Here is a 15,802-nt window from a genome sequence, read left to right as displayed (position 1 = left end):
TTATTTTTTTTTAAAGATTATCATCTTAAGAATTTGTGGGAGAGTTTGCTATTTTTTCTGCCAGTCAAACAACCTCTTAACCATTTAGCTTTTAAACTGGCCATATCAGGCCCAAGAGAGAGAAAAAATGTGTAAGGATTAATGATATTCATAACAACATGGCTCGAAAAAAACCCCCAAAAACTTGCTTTTTTAAGTAATGATAATCCAACAAGTCTCATACATACCTTACAATGTCATTCTGAAAACTAAACAATCACATCATCAACATCTCAAAGCTACAAGGTGATGCATGATGAATAAAATAGAATCACATTTGATAAAGTAATATGAATGCAAAAGAGTTAAAGTCTCTCCCACATTGGCTCATGTCTGGTATTCAATTTAATATAAGTTGGAGTTAAACCCAACACAATGCAATGATAGCCCAAAATAAAATATGCACTTTCCCATGTCCTGGTGGAGAATTTTCTCCAAGAATTATTCCTGCAGTAAAAGCCCTTATAACACCCAATTAAACTCAAATGTATTAAACATGACGATACACAAATATCTGTTTCTCAATATTTAATTTACAATTATTTTGTTTCTGTTTTCTTCACCTTTCCATAGACCTCATTCACTATTTCATATTCTTCGGTACACTCTCTATATTTATATCTCTCTCTTCCACATAAAATTCTTTCTTTGTTACCATTATCAATTTTATTATTACTACTACTATTACTAAGGCAGCAAGCTGGCGGAATCATTAACACACTGGACAAAATGCTTAATGGTATTTTGCCTGTCGCTACATTCTGAGTTCAAATTCCACTGAGGTTGACTTTGCCTTTCATCCATTTGGGGGTCGATGTAATAAGTATCAGTGAAACACTGGGGTTGATGTGATCAACTAGCTCCCTCCTCCTGATTTAGGCCTTGTGGCTTTAGTAGAAATTATTATTATTATTATTATTAATATTAAATGCAGTGAGCAGGCACAATTGTTAGCACTCCGGGCAAAATGCTTCATCTGTCTTTATATTCTGAGTTCAAATTTTGCTGAGGTTGACTTTGCTTTTCATCCTTTGGGGGTCGATAAATTAAGTGCCAGTGGAGCACTGGGGTTGATTAATTGACTTTAATCCCTCCTCCCAAATTTTAGGCCTTGTGCCTACAGTAGAAAGGATTATGATTATTAGAAGAGATGGAAGACGGGAAGGAGGAAGAGAAGGAGGAGGAAGAAAGGAAGAAAAAAAAGGAGAGGTGGATTAGAAGAAAAAAAGAGGAAGAAATACTTGTGAAGAGAGTTGACAAGTGTAAACAAAGGAAATATATTGCCTCTTCCTCTTCTTGTTCTAATAATCTGGAAATAAACATGCTTGTTCTTGTGTATGTGTGTGTGAGCATGCTTGTTCCTCTTTTCTCTTACCAGAAACCCCCTCCCACACTGGTGGTATCCTCTATCATACCTGCAACTTCCTCTCCCTCTCTCTCTCCTGGGACAAATGCAACCAGTTTAGCTGCCTGCCTTCTTAATCTAACATTGGCATATTGATATTCATATTCTCCTTTATCTATATTTATTTATTTACTTATAACTGCAACACTAGTAATGCTTAAATTTACGATTTTATGATGTCCATACTGCTTATACTTATAACATCGCTAACACCTACTCCTACCCCGGTAAGGGCAACAATCTTAACATGCTTGAATGTTTGAATGATGACAGGTCAAAAGTGAGAATGGGTGTAGCATGTCTATCAAATGAACACGAAAACCTTCTTCTTTTCAGGCACTGAATAACATCTCATCTCCCCATGCCTCCTCCCACATTCCTTTCCCAGTTTTTAGAGTTGGCACTGTCAATGTAGGCACACTGAAAGGAAGGTCTAGTGAGATTGTAGTGATGCTTGAATGGAGATGTGTTGATGCATACTGCATACAAGAGGTAAGGTGGAGAGGAGCTTCAGCTATGGTCCTCACAGGCAAGGCACATAGGTATAAAATCTTCTGGGAAGGTAACAGTGATGGAGTAGGGGGTGTAGGCATACTCCTTGTGGAGAAATGGGTGGATAAGGCCATAGAGATAGTCAGGGTATGTGAAAGAGTGCTTAAGCTCAGGATAGTCCTGCAGAATAGTATAGCTACAATTATCTCTGTCTATGCCCCACAAGCAGGCCTACCAAATGATCAGAAGGACCACTATTATGATAACCTTCTACAGGCTACCTAAAAAAAAAACGAGTGGCAATGACCTTATCTATGTGGCTGGAGATTTTAATGGGCATGTCGGACGGCAATCCGGTATTTTCCATGGTGTTCACAGGGGCCATGGAATTGATTTCTGAAATGAAGAGGGAACTAAACTACTGGAGTTCTTTGATGCATGCAACCTATTAATCTGTAACACTAACTTCAGGAAGCGACAGAGCCAACTGATAACCTATCAATCAGGTGACTCTACTAGCCAGGCGCAATGGCCCAGTGGTTAGGGCAGTGGACTCGCGGTCATAGGATCGCGGTTTCGATTACCAGACCGGGCGTTGTGAGTGTTTATTGAGCGAAAACACCTAAAGCTCCACGAGGCTCCGGCAGGGGATGGTGGTGATCCCTGCTGTACTCTTTGACCACAACTTTCTCTCACTCTTACTTCCTGTTTTTGTTGTACCTGTATTTCAAAGGGCCGGCCTTGTCACTCTCTGTGTCACGCTGAATATCCCCGAGAACTACGTTAAGGGTACACGTGTCTGTGGAGTGCTCAGCCACTTACACGTTAATTTCACGAGCAGGCTGTTCCGTTGATTCGGATCAACCGGAACCCTCGTCGTCGTAACCAACGGAGTGCTTCCACAATCCCACTAGCCAGATTGAGTTCATCCTCACGAGATAGTGGGATGTAAGGGTGCTCTTAAATATAAAGACCCTCCCTGGTGAAGAATGTAAGCCCCAGCATAGACTAGTTATTAGTGACTGTAAACTTGAGGCCAGAAGGATGCCAAGAAGCAGACCAATCCAGAAAAGAAAGATTTAGAAGCTAAAGAACCCTTCACATGGTCAGAGATTTAGGGACATCCTCATTGAGAAATTTGATGAGAGGAAGAGCTACAGACTTCAGACACAGAGGGTAACTGGAAATTCCTACAGAACAGCTTACTGAGTGCCACAGACCAAATCTGTGGCTGGTGCAAAGTCCCTTCTGTGGTGGTGGAATAATATAGTAGACAAGGCCATTAGAGCAAAGAAACAAGCCTGGAAAACCTGGAAGAGTTGGGGTAGCAGGGAACTGTACCAGATAGCCAGAAGGGAAGCTGGACGACAGGTATACATAGCCAAGGGAGAGGCAGAAAAGAAGTTTGCCAATGTTCAGTGACATGAGGACCAAAGAACTGAAGTATTTCAGATTGCAAGGCAGTGTGAGAAAAAATTGTGATGTTACAGGAGAGAAATATGTCTGCATGGATGATGGTGCACTTGCTTTTAATGATTCTGCAAAGAAAGAGGCTTGGAGAAGCCATTATGAAAGGCTGCTGAATGTGGAGAATGAGTGGGAAGAGGAGAGCCTGCCAAATGTTGACCCAGCTACCCGAATAGATAGCACACTGGTAGATAAAGCTATTAGGGATATGAAGTCAGGAAAAGCTCCTGGCCCATCAGGAATCACCGATGAAATGCTTAAAATATCTGGTGGTGTGGGTTATGGTCTAGTCACCTGTATTGTAAACCAGGTAGTTCACGAAGGAGTCATACCCAATGACTGGCGTAGCAGCACCATAGTCAACTACTACAAAGGTAAAGGTGATGTTTTGGATAGAAATAACTACAGGGGTATCAAACTGCTGGATAAGGTAATGAAGGTCACAGAGAGGGTCATAGCCCAAATAATTAGGGAGAGAGTCTGCTTAGATGAGATGCAGTTCAGTTTTGTGCTGGGTAGAAGCACCACTGATGCTATATTCCTGCAGGAGAAATACCTAGCCAAAGATAAACCCCTATACTTGGTTTTTGTTGACTTGGAGAAAGCCTTTGACAGGGTCCCCTGATCCCTTATCTGGTTGGCGATGCAGAAACTGGGGATTGACGAGTGGTTAATAAGAGCTGTACAGGGATGCCATTAGTAAGGTAAGGGTTGGCAATGAGTATAGTGAAGAATTCCAGGTAGAAGTAGGGGTTCACCAAGGATCAGCCCTCATCCCCCCTCTTATTCATCATAGTTCTCCAGGCAATAACAGAGGAATTCAAGACAGGTTGCCTCTGGGAGATCCTCTATGCTGATAACTTGCTCTCATAGCGGAATCACTACCAGAATTAGAGAAGAAATTTCAGGTGTGGAAACAAGGTTTAGAATTGAAGGGCCTTAGAGTCAATGTTGCAAAAACCAAAGTCTTGGTAAGTAGGAATGTGAACACATCACAAACCTCTTCAGGTAGATGGCTCTGTAGAAAAGGTGTAAGTAGAAACTCCATAAGATGTACCCAGTGTAAGCTATTGACGCATAAGAGGTGCAGCAACATCAAAGGAAGATTAACTGGGATGATAGCTTTTGTGTGCGGCAGATGCACAGGGGCAATAAACACTGCAGATGCTCAGAAAACAGATTCCATCACATGCTGGGGGAGAAACCAGAAGTAGTTGATAGCTTCCGCTACCTGGGTGACCAAGTTTGTAGTGGGGGTAGATGCTCGGAGAGCATTACCACTAGAATAAGAATAGCCTGGGCAAAGTTCAGAAAGCTCCTATCCCTACTGCCATGCTACACGACAGTTAAACATGGGCTGTGACTGCTGAAGACATATGTAGGCTTGAAAGAAATGAAGCTAGTATGATCCACTGGATTTGTAATGTCAGTGTGCACACACGACAGAGTGTAAGCACTCTGAGAGAAATATTGGACATAAGAAGCAGCAGATGTGGTGTGCAAAAGAGATGACTGCACTGGTATGGTCATGTGCTGTGTATGGATGAGGAGAGATGTGTGAAGAAGTGTCACTCCCTGAAAGTGGAAGGAACCTGTGGAAGAGGGAGACCCTGGAAGACATGGGATGAGGTCGTGAAGCTTGACCTTCGAACATTGGGCCTCACAGAGGCAATGACAAAATACCGGAACCTCTGGAGATATGCTGTGGTTGAGAAGATCTGGCAAGTAAACTGAAATCACAGCCATAGCCTATACCAGTATCACATAACCAACCCATTTAAAAAGTACCTTTGAATCATCGGGTGACATGCTGTGCATGAGGAGACCTATTGCATCAAGTAAAATCAAAACCAAAATCAAAAATCAAATCATAATCAATTGGAAATGCCAGTGTCACCTAACTGACTCTCCTGCTGGTGGCATGCATTAAGCACCATTCATACGTGGGTCATTACCAGTACCACCTGACTGGCTCCCTGTGCCAGTGGCACGTAAAAAGCATCATCCGAACGTAGTTGATGCCAGTCCCCCATACCCGTGCCCTGACTGGCTTCTTTGCCTGTGCTGATAGTATGTAAAAAGCATCATCTGAATGTGCCTGATGCCAGTCCCCACCACCCTGACTGGCTCTCATGCTGGTGGCATGTAAAAAGCACTAACTATACTCACGGAGTGGTTGGCATTAGGAAGGGCATCCAGCTGTAGAAACACTGCCAGATCAGACTGGAGCCTGGTGAGGCCTCCTGTCAAACTGTCCAACCCATGCCAGCATGGAAAACGGACGTTAAACGATGATGATGATGATGATGACAGACATCAGAGGGATTGCAGATACAACCATGATAGTATTTTTACATTGTAAACTTATAAGCAAGACAAAACCAGAAGACTTTTTCTTCCCCACCTCCTATTATCTAATGAGAGAAAGAGAGAGAGAAGTGCTTTGGCTCATCATTTTCTTACTCTGAGATAAGAAGTCCCCTCCACAAACTATTAAATTCCGTACTCCTCCCTGTGGCAATTGAACTTATCAAACTCTTCAAGAACTTTCATTTATACAGCCAACACAAACCTCACTCATTTCTTTGGGTCTTGGATTTTATCACAGGATTTGAAACTTATTTTTTTTTAGGCACAGTGCATCTACAACTACTTTATTAAATGTGTCTTTGGTTTATTTGTTTAAGATGGTAGAGTGTGATAAAATAAATTTTTGGTTGCTGTTGCTTGTAGTTCCAAGTGACAGTGTAAAGGTTTACTTGTTGGCTTGAGTATTTTAATGTAGCAACTTGCTATAGAAAGGAGTTGAATATGTGTGCAAGTGTGTGTGTGTGAGTTTTTTGGCATGTATATGTAGTTTATTATAAAGGTATCTAAAACTCAACATGATGTATTATAATTCAAGAAATGCAGTTTGGAAGGCAGTTCATACTACATACATGTAGCCACAAGACTTATTTTCACTGGTTGCAAAATCCATTGACAGGCAATTGTTTGAATTTTGTATAAATATCTATTTCTGATATCACATACACACAAACAAAGAAACAAGCAAACATATATTTAATGGCTTAATCAAAGGAGGAAGAGCACTGTTCAAACCTTTTTCAGAGTTTCCATAACTAAAGAGAAAGTAAAAGAGGAAGTTTTTTCTCAAAGCAGAAACCTAGCCTGAAGGCTTGCAACAGAGTGGTTTTGGCTAAAGACACAATGGGGGACAGATGGAGGTATTAAATTGGTTGATTAGATACAGATATTAATTTGTTAAAATATCTAAAGAAAAATTTAGAAGTAAGTGTTCTGTTACTGAATAATCAGACATATTGATTTCTAACATTGGCACAAGGCCACAAATTCATAGCCAATTGTACTGACCACTGTACATGACTGGTATATATTTTGTCTTGATCAATGAAATGCAGAGTTAATACCTTGCTGCAATTTGAAAGTGGTATATAAAAAAGACAGCAAAATAGTACAAAGCATTTTATCTGATGCTCTGCTACTTCTGTCACCAGTTACCTTTATTTATTGTAAATACTAGAGACATTTTGATTTCAAGTTTTCAGCAGCTGATACTGACTAACTATAGGTAGGTAGTAATGCTGGCAACATAGCAGAAATTAATAGCAAGAAGTGAACATTTTGCAAGCAAACACAATGTGAAAATAAGCAATTTATCATAGATGATTAAATCTCATCAGCAATTTCTATCAAATCCTATGTTGACAGGATGTATTCAAGTTACGAAAAAAGAAAAAAATGACTGGGGAACAAGGCTCACAGTAGCTAAATTGCTAGATATTCTAAGCAGATGTTCAGTCAGCGAATTTATGCTTAATATCTTAAACCAAACTTTACTATCTAAACTACATCTTAAACTTTGTTTCATCCCCATAATCATTTTGTAAAGTCCATCTTAAAAGAGATTTAATGGAAGATATGCATAAGATATTAAAGATGTAGTTTTAAATAACATTTTATTTCCGTTAATATTTCAACTGGAGTACAACAGCCCAAAGGTAAATATTCAATGAATCGCAACAAATGAGAACATAGTACATTTAAGATAAATGGATAACATTTAATAAGGTTTTATAAAGTAAAATGATTTAGATTTTATTTGTATAGAAAACAAGCATATATGTTGATATGAATATGACTCTCTCTCTCTCTAAATGTTGTTCTTGAAATGTATGTCTGCCAATATGAATATAACTGAATGAGAATGCTCTTCTCATAATGAATGTCAATAGTAATGTCTTTAACATACTGTGTAGTATGTAAATGAGAGATAGCTTCTCTGCTTAGTGTGGCTAAGCCTAAATCAGGTGATGAGAATTTTTCTGTTATCTCAGTTATATCTTTCCTCAACAACTGTCAGATGCAAAATGAGTAAAAATCTTCTTTGTCAAGTACTTTGTAGTTATGAATACACATGACTTAGTTTACATCATTTCAGGTGATGTCATACTAAGGCATGTCCACAAACTTATTGGTGTATGAGAAGAACTGCTCCATTGGCACTGACCTCAAAACTAAACCACAATAACAGCATTAAACTGCTAATTGACTTTGCAGTGTGACCCCCTACTGACTATGGTAAAATCAGATATTCGTACCATTTATTTCTATTCTGCAAGGTAGACAGGGTCATTAAGAGTTAAATGTGTTGGTCACTGACCTAATGTAATCTCAATGACAGGATATGAACGCCCTCCCCCCCCTCCTGCAAGTCATCTGATAATCTAGTATTGTGTTTCTCAGAGAAGGTTCTGAGGAACAGAAGAATTCCACAGAAAAAGATGTTAAGTAAATTTAACAAAAATTTATTTTATACATAAAAAGGTATTCACCATTTTCAAAATAAGTTATGTTTTTATATGATGAGATGCATGGTTGCAAAGTTGAGAAGTTTGCTTTGCAACCATATTCTTTCAGGTCCATTCCTGCAGCATAGCAATGTGGGTAGGTGTCTCCTTTTATATAGCCATAGGCTGACCAAATCCTTGCAAGTGGAAATGGAGAGAGAAACCATAGGAAGCTCATTAACAAAGAGGAAAGCTAGGCATCAGGTGTACTTAGCTAAACTAGAAGCAGAAAGGAAGGGATTTGCAGCTGTTCTGTAATGTGAGGATCAGGGGAATAAGGTGTTATGTCAAAGAAAACCAAGTTTGGAGAGAAGTATATCCAAGATGATAGAGACATGCTTACCCTTAAAGCTGATGACAATAAAGAAACATGGAAGTGCTATAATGAGAGTTTGTTGAATGAAAAGACTGCATGGGATAAAGAGGGTATAGCAATTCAAATTGACAGCAGTATGATAAAGTGATTAAAAAAATGAAAGTAGGGAAGACTCAGAGATAGTTGCTGAGATGCTCAAAATTTCTGGAGAGGTAGGATACATACTAGTCACCTGAATAGTTAACCAGGTAATACAGGAAGGTATCATAACCAGTGACTGATATAGCAGTATCATTGTAAACAAGGGCAAGGGAGATGCTTTACAGAAAGAAAATTAGAGAGGCATCAAACTGGTGGACCAAACTATGAATGTCACAGATAGAGTGATAGAACAGGTGATCAAAAACAGATTTAGCTTGGATGTGATGCTGTTTGGATTTATGTATGGAAGAAGCATCAAAGATGCAATCTTCTAAGTGAAGCAGCTGCAAGAAAGGTAGCTTGCAAAGAGTAAACCTCTAACATTCATATACTTGGAGAAAACTTTTGACTGAATGTCACACGTGATAATCTTGTGGTTACTAAGGAAATTAGATGTAGATGAATGGCTTGTGAGGGCTGTACAAGCTATGCGCCAAAGTGCAGTTAATAAAGCAAGAGTCAATGATGTGTTCAGCAATGAATTTAATGTGGAGGTAGGTGTTCAACAAAGTTCAGTGCTCAACCTGTTCTATTCATCATAGTCCTGCAGGCCATCACAACGGAGTTTAAAATAGTCTCTCAAGAACTCTGATAAGCAGATGATCTAGCTCTCATAGTTGAATCTATAATAGGATTAGAGAAGAAATTCCAAACATAGAATTAAAACTAGAATTGAGAGGCTTCATAGTAAACTTAGCAAAGACTAAGATGTTAGCAAAAAAAATTTGATATCATAAGGAAATGGCTTTGCTTGATATGCAAAATAGGAGCAGGTAGAGATTTAATGTGCTGTACCAAGCTGTAGAGACACAAGAGATATAGTAGAGTCACAGGTAGACTCACAGAGAAAACAGGCTTTCTCTGATGCTGATGCACTGGAGCAACAAGTACTAAGAGCACACCAGAAATACATTCTCTACAAATATCTGGCTGGGTCACTAGAAGTAGTTGGTAGCTTCTGTAACCTAAGATGCATAATTAGCAGTGGTGGTGGTTGTTCAAAAGAGCAGTAGTTAGGATAACAAAAGACAAGAAAGTATTCAGGGAACTATTACCTCTGTTGGAAATAAAGGGCTTCTTGTCTGAGGGTGAAGTGTAGATTGTATGAAACGTGTTCTAATTGCTGTCAGATAGCTTTGAATGCTGAAGACTTGTGAAGGAACAAAGCTAACACATTCTGATGAATGTGAAATGTCAGAGTGCATGAATGTTAGAGTACAAATGATCTGAGAAAAAAAAAAAAAAACTAGGTGGAAGAGGAGTCAGCTGTAGGGTGCAGGAGAGAAGGCTATATTGGTATGGACATGTGATGCATATGGAGAATGAATGCTTCATAAGGAAGTGCTGTGTGCATCAAGTAAGTGAAACCCATGTTATTGCAAGCGAAACCTGTATAGTTAGTATTACAGGGGCTTGAATACGTAGGTATAATTTCCAAAATGTTTTCAAAATTGTAAAAGGGTTCTGTGACAAAAATAAGTTTGGAAGCCACTACTTATGTGTTCAATCCTTTTGACCTTTTACAATCTCCAATAGTGAATGGAGGATAGTAAAGAGTAAAAATATAATAAGTTCAGTTTTTGCTTAGTCATGGTCATGTGATTAAGAAGCTTCCTTTGCAACCACAAGGTTTTAGATTCAGTGATACTGTGCAGCATCTTGGGCAAGTGTCTTCTACTGTAGTCATGGGCTAATCAATGCCCTGGAGTGAATTTTGTAGACAGAAACTTCGTGGAAGTCCATTGTATAAATATGTAACGGTATAAATTTATGTACTTATGTGTGTGTGTGTGTGTGTACCTCAACCACTTGACAACCCTTGTAAGTTGGTTTATGTCCACATAACTTGCTAGGTCAGCAAAAGAGACTGATAGAATAAGTACCAGACTCGTAAAGATAAATGAGAACTGATATTGATTTGTTTGACAAAAAGCGTTTCTAGGTGGTATCCCAGCATGACTGCAGTCCCATAATTGAAACAAATCAAAAATAAAAGATGATAAAAGACTAGTAATTAGAAATGCTCATTAGGGGTTATTTTTGTTGCCTCATCATCAAGAAGAAAAGTGGTAGACCATCGCCTGATATCAAGGATTTATTATCATTAACATTATCACATCACCAAAGAGTTTCAGTGTTGTTTATGGTTTTTGTTTACATTTAGGTATGTCACTCTGCTGGCAATATAACACCAATTAATTCTCTTCCTGGCATTCATTGAAATGTAGTTAGGCTTTTATTGGATAAAAACGGAATTAATTTTTATGACAGAATACGAAGAAGACATTGCAAGTGAGAGGTATTGACCAATCAATGGTCTGACAATGCCCTGCCTGAATTTCATGCAGTGAGATTTATTGTGGGATAATGGTTTGATATGGTTTATCTTTATAAATCACTCAAGATTAAATATAAAACATTAAAAAAAATATATATATATAAAAAAGGATATTAGGATTAGGTGGAATTTGAAATGATGAAATTCTGGGGAGAAAAGGAACTGTCAGATGAGTAGTTACAAAGCAGAATCTGACTGTAATGACATGGTTCTTAAACTGACAAAAAACCAGCCTCTACACACACATAGACACAGACACATACACACACACAACAAGTGAAATTCCACCCCTGTTTGTTATTAATATGAAAATAAAACAAAGTTTGCATTCATATAATTCTTTTTTTTTTTCTACCATGATGTTGGACAAGCTGAAAATGTTTAAAACCATGTAATTTTTATTAAAAACAGCATTTTGTTGGGCTTTTGTTTTCCAGTACTCACAGACCTCCCTTCTCCTCACAGAAAACACTGTATTTGGTGGACATGTTAGCTGGTGATTTATCCTATAAAATTTTGTCTTTTACTTTATATCTGTCTTCTTGCATCAGTCATTAGATGTCTGTGAAAGATCTCTTTAATCATTCTGACTCTCTAGTTAAAACTTTCATCATCATCATCATTTAGCATCCATTTTCCATGCTGGAATAGGTCAGATAGTTTTATTGGAACTGGTAAGCCAGTGAGCTGCACCAGGCTCCAGTCTTTTTCAGCTTGGTTTCTATGAATGCATGCCCTTCCTAATGCCAATCACTCCACAGTGTAGTGGGTGCCTTTAACATATCACTGGCATGGGCACTTTTTACATGTCACTAGCACTGGCCACAACTATGATTTCACTAGGCTTGATGTGTCTTCCCAGGTACAGCAAATTGTCAACAGTCTCAACCACTTATCATTGCCTCCATGAGACTCAACATCCGAAGATCATATTTCAGCACCTCAACCCATTTCTTCCTGGGTCTACCTCTTCCACAGGTTCCCACCACAGTTATGGATTGGCACTTCATTATGCAGTGTCCAAAAACAAAATCTGCAACAGCATTTGAGCATTGTTTTAAAATTCATCTTTTCAGGTGCAGGAGTGGCTGGGTGGCAAGTCGCTTATCAACCACATGATTCAATGTTCATTCCCACTGCGTGGCACCTTGGGCAAGTGTCTTCTACTATAGCCTCAGGCCGATCAAAGCCTTGTGAGTGGATTTGGTAGAAGGAAACTGAAAGAAGCCAGTTGTATATATATGTGTGTGTGTGTGTATATATATATATATGTACATATGTATGTATGTGTATATGTTTGTGTGTCTGTGTTTGTCCCCCCAACATCGCTTGACAACCGATGGTGATGTGTTTATGTCCATGTAACTTAGCGGTTCGGCAAAAGAGACCGATAGAATAAGCACTAGGCTTCCAAAGAATAAGTCCTGGGGTTGATTTGTTGACTAAAGGCGGTGCTCCAACATGGCTGTAGTCAAATGGCTGAAACAAGTAAAAGAGTAAAAGAGAGAGAAAGTACCAAGGGTGCAACTGATGTACATAAGCTGTGGCTTGCTATCAATAGATAAATACTAGAGGCACCCCCATGCACTGAATTACCAGAGGAGGTGGGGGTCTATAATGCTGTTAAGACAGCTCTGCTTTTATTTCCTGGAGGTCAAAGGGCAAAACCAAAATTATCAAGTAAGGCAGTACAAAAAAATCCTTAGGATTACAACTAAAACCCACAAGTTGATGTGGGACATAAACACGCCAACACCAGTTCTCAGAGTGGTGGTGGTGGATAAACACAGAGACACAGTGTGGTTTCAAGTGGAGAGGCACTGAAACAACTGTAATCAATATCAAACTTATGCCATATTGGTATCTTTATTCTTGTCTACTACTACTACTACTACTACTACTACTACTACTACTACTATGCTGCCTTCATCACTATCCTCATCATCATCATCACCAAACAAAATTATCAAATAAGGCAGTAAAAAAATCCTTGCTTACAACTAAAACCCACAAGCGGATGTCTCCATCTTATCAAGCATTAGTTCTTTCCACATCAAACTTTACCTCATCTATTTTATCCATCTAATTATCTTTTATCTTTTACATGTTTCATTCATTAGACTGTGGCCATGCTGGGGCACTGCCTTGAAGATTTTCTAGTTGAATGAATTGACCCTTTTTTTTTGTTAAGCCTGGTCCTTATTTTATCAGTCTCTTTTGCTGAACTGCTAAGTTATGGAATGTAAACACACCAACACTAATCAAGTGGTGGTGGGGATAAACACACACACACACACATTAGCCTGCTTTCAGTTTCTGTCAACCAAACCCACTCACAAAACTTTGGTCAGCCTAAGGCTATAGTAGATGAAACTTGCTTAAGGTACCATGGAATGAGACTGAACCTGGAATCATGTGGTTGGGGAGCAAGCTTCTTAGCACACAGCCATGCCTGTGCCTTTCACATTCTCTTTCTTAAACACCTCTCTATAATAAAATTTTTCATGTAATAAGTACCATTATACAGAATACACCTCTCCAATTTCAGGTCAGTGGAGGATATATAGCATAATATAGTCCAGACTATACAATGCCTGGAACCAAATGAGATAGTCATGGCTGTTGTATATTTGATCATATGTTTGCTCAATGAGGACTAACCTAGGGTTAAATAACAACGATAGTGATGACAATGATTGTAACAATGGCAACTACAACAACAATGACAACAACAATAACCATTTGCACACACTCTCTTAGTTTCTGTTACTGAAATCACAACAGTTTAAATTAAAAATCTGGGTGCCCTCACTCTTACATAAGTCCTTCTAATTGTTATCTTATGAACAATTTATCTACTGTTTATCCTACAACTGCAAACCTATGATATTCCTGCCAAGCAGAAACTCAGGCTGAACATCAAAAGTATCCATGTCCTCAGCCTAGTCTGAGAAAGGATGGGCACTGGTTCTTCTTTCCAGACTAAGCTATAAAAATAAACTCCACAAAAAGCAAAAAGAAAAACAATAAATAAAACTGAAATGAAAAACTTTGATAATTTAAACAAATAAATAATGAAAATCAAAAAAAAATAAACAACAATAAAATTTGTAAACCTACATCAAACAAAAGACAACGAAAATACAAACGAAATACAAAATTGAATTGAATAGAAAAAAAGAAAGACATAGAAAACAACACAGCCAGACCTTCAACACATTTTAAAGATTTCCTAATAAAGCCAACTGTTGCTTTTTCCAAACAAAATATTGATTTCTTTGGATTTGGCATAAGAGCAACTTTTGTAAAGGCAAGGATAGAGTCAATTGAATCAGCTCAAGTATATTAAAGATACTTATTTTATTGACTCCAAACAAATGAAAGACAAAGCTCATTGTATTCAGAATAGAGAGGAAAACTGGTTTTATCTAAGGCACAGCCAACTGAGGATTTTACTTTTATGCTAAACATGTCTTATTTATTTGAAATGAAACTCCAGTAGCAACATACACTGTAAAAGCCAATACTTTATTCCATTGTTTTATTTCTAAATCTATGTTACAAGGTAAGTGGTGTAACCAAACCTTTGAGGTGAATCTACTGGGTCCACACTGCTGCAAGCATTTGGGCCAGGCTTTCATTCTAATGAAAATGACTCCACCTCCTACAAGTAGTCTTGGTGACCCCTGTAAAAGGTTGTAGGTGCTGTCCTTTTTTATCTGACTAAGGCATCAAGATCATTGTTTTAATGACCACATGGATACATGGGTCAAAGAGAATTGGTTGTGACATTTTCTGCTATGACTAGATTCCTTTCTATCACCAACCCTTACCTTTTGTTCCCAAGTGAGGTGATATTTCACTGTGACCAGACATGTTTCATGGAAAACTGGAAGTGAAGGACATCGCTTGCATTACAGCTATCACATGTTGTCAAGGTCAAGAAACTAACACAAACACACACATAAATACACGATAAGCTTCTTTCAGTTTCCATCTACAAACTCTACTGACAAGGCTTTGGCTTGCCCAAGGCTATAGTAGAATATACTTGCCCAAAGTACCATGCAGTGGGACTGAACCTGGAACCATGTGATTGGGAAGCAAGCTTCTTACTACACACCCATGCCTGCACCTATATACAGGGTGTCCCAAAAAAATGTATACACACCTTAAATAATTGTAAATTTGGGGTTTATTATAATTCGAATAATTTTCAACATGTAAAAGAATTTACAAATATCATTCTATTGTCTTGTTATCGCATGTTCTCAAACTGATGTCCGTTCTGCTCCAGACACTGCTGACAACGCGAAGCGATGGAATGGCACACATCATGGAACAATTCCCTTGGGATATTCGTACATTCATGTTCAATGGTTGCCCTCAATTGAACGACTGTTGCAGGTTTCTGTGCGTAGACTTTGTCCTTTAGGTATCCTCATAAAAAGAAGTCTAGTGGTGTGAGGTCTGGTGAACGTGGAGGGTATTCGACAAAACCTCTCTGTCCAATCCACCTGTTTGGCAAGATCCCATCAAGAAAGGATCTAACATCGCGATGGTAGTGTGGAGGTGCCCCATCTTGCTGGAAATAAAACTCTTCCTGTTCAAAGTCCTCTCTAATGCTTGGCATGACAGACTGTTGCAGTCTGTGTATACATTTTTTGGGGACA

General features: G+C 38.6%; 1 protein-coding gene across 2 annotated transcripts in view; it reads right to left on the bottom strand.

The window, feature by feature from the left end:
• Positions 1-15,802, bottom strand: part of LOC115211578 (DNA mismatch repair protein Mlh1) — a 186,704-nt gene that overhangs the window by 72,676 nt on the left and 98,226 nt on the right. The gene's annotated exons all lie outside the window — the stretch shown is intronic.

The sequence above is a fragment of the Octopus sinensis genome, linkage group LG1, assembly GCF_006345805.1.
Source record: "Octopus sinensis linkage group LG1, ASM634580v1, whole genome shotgun sequence".
Classification (NCBI taxonomy): Eukaryota; Metazoa; Mollusca; class Cephalopoda; order Octopoda; family Octopodidae; genus Octopus; species Octopus sinensis.
This window is presented reverse-complemented; position numbering and strand designations above follow the sequence as displayed.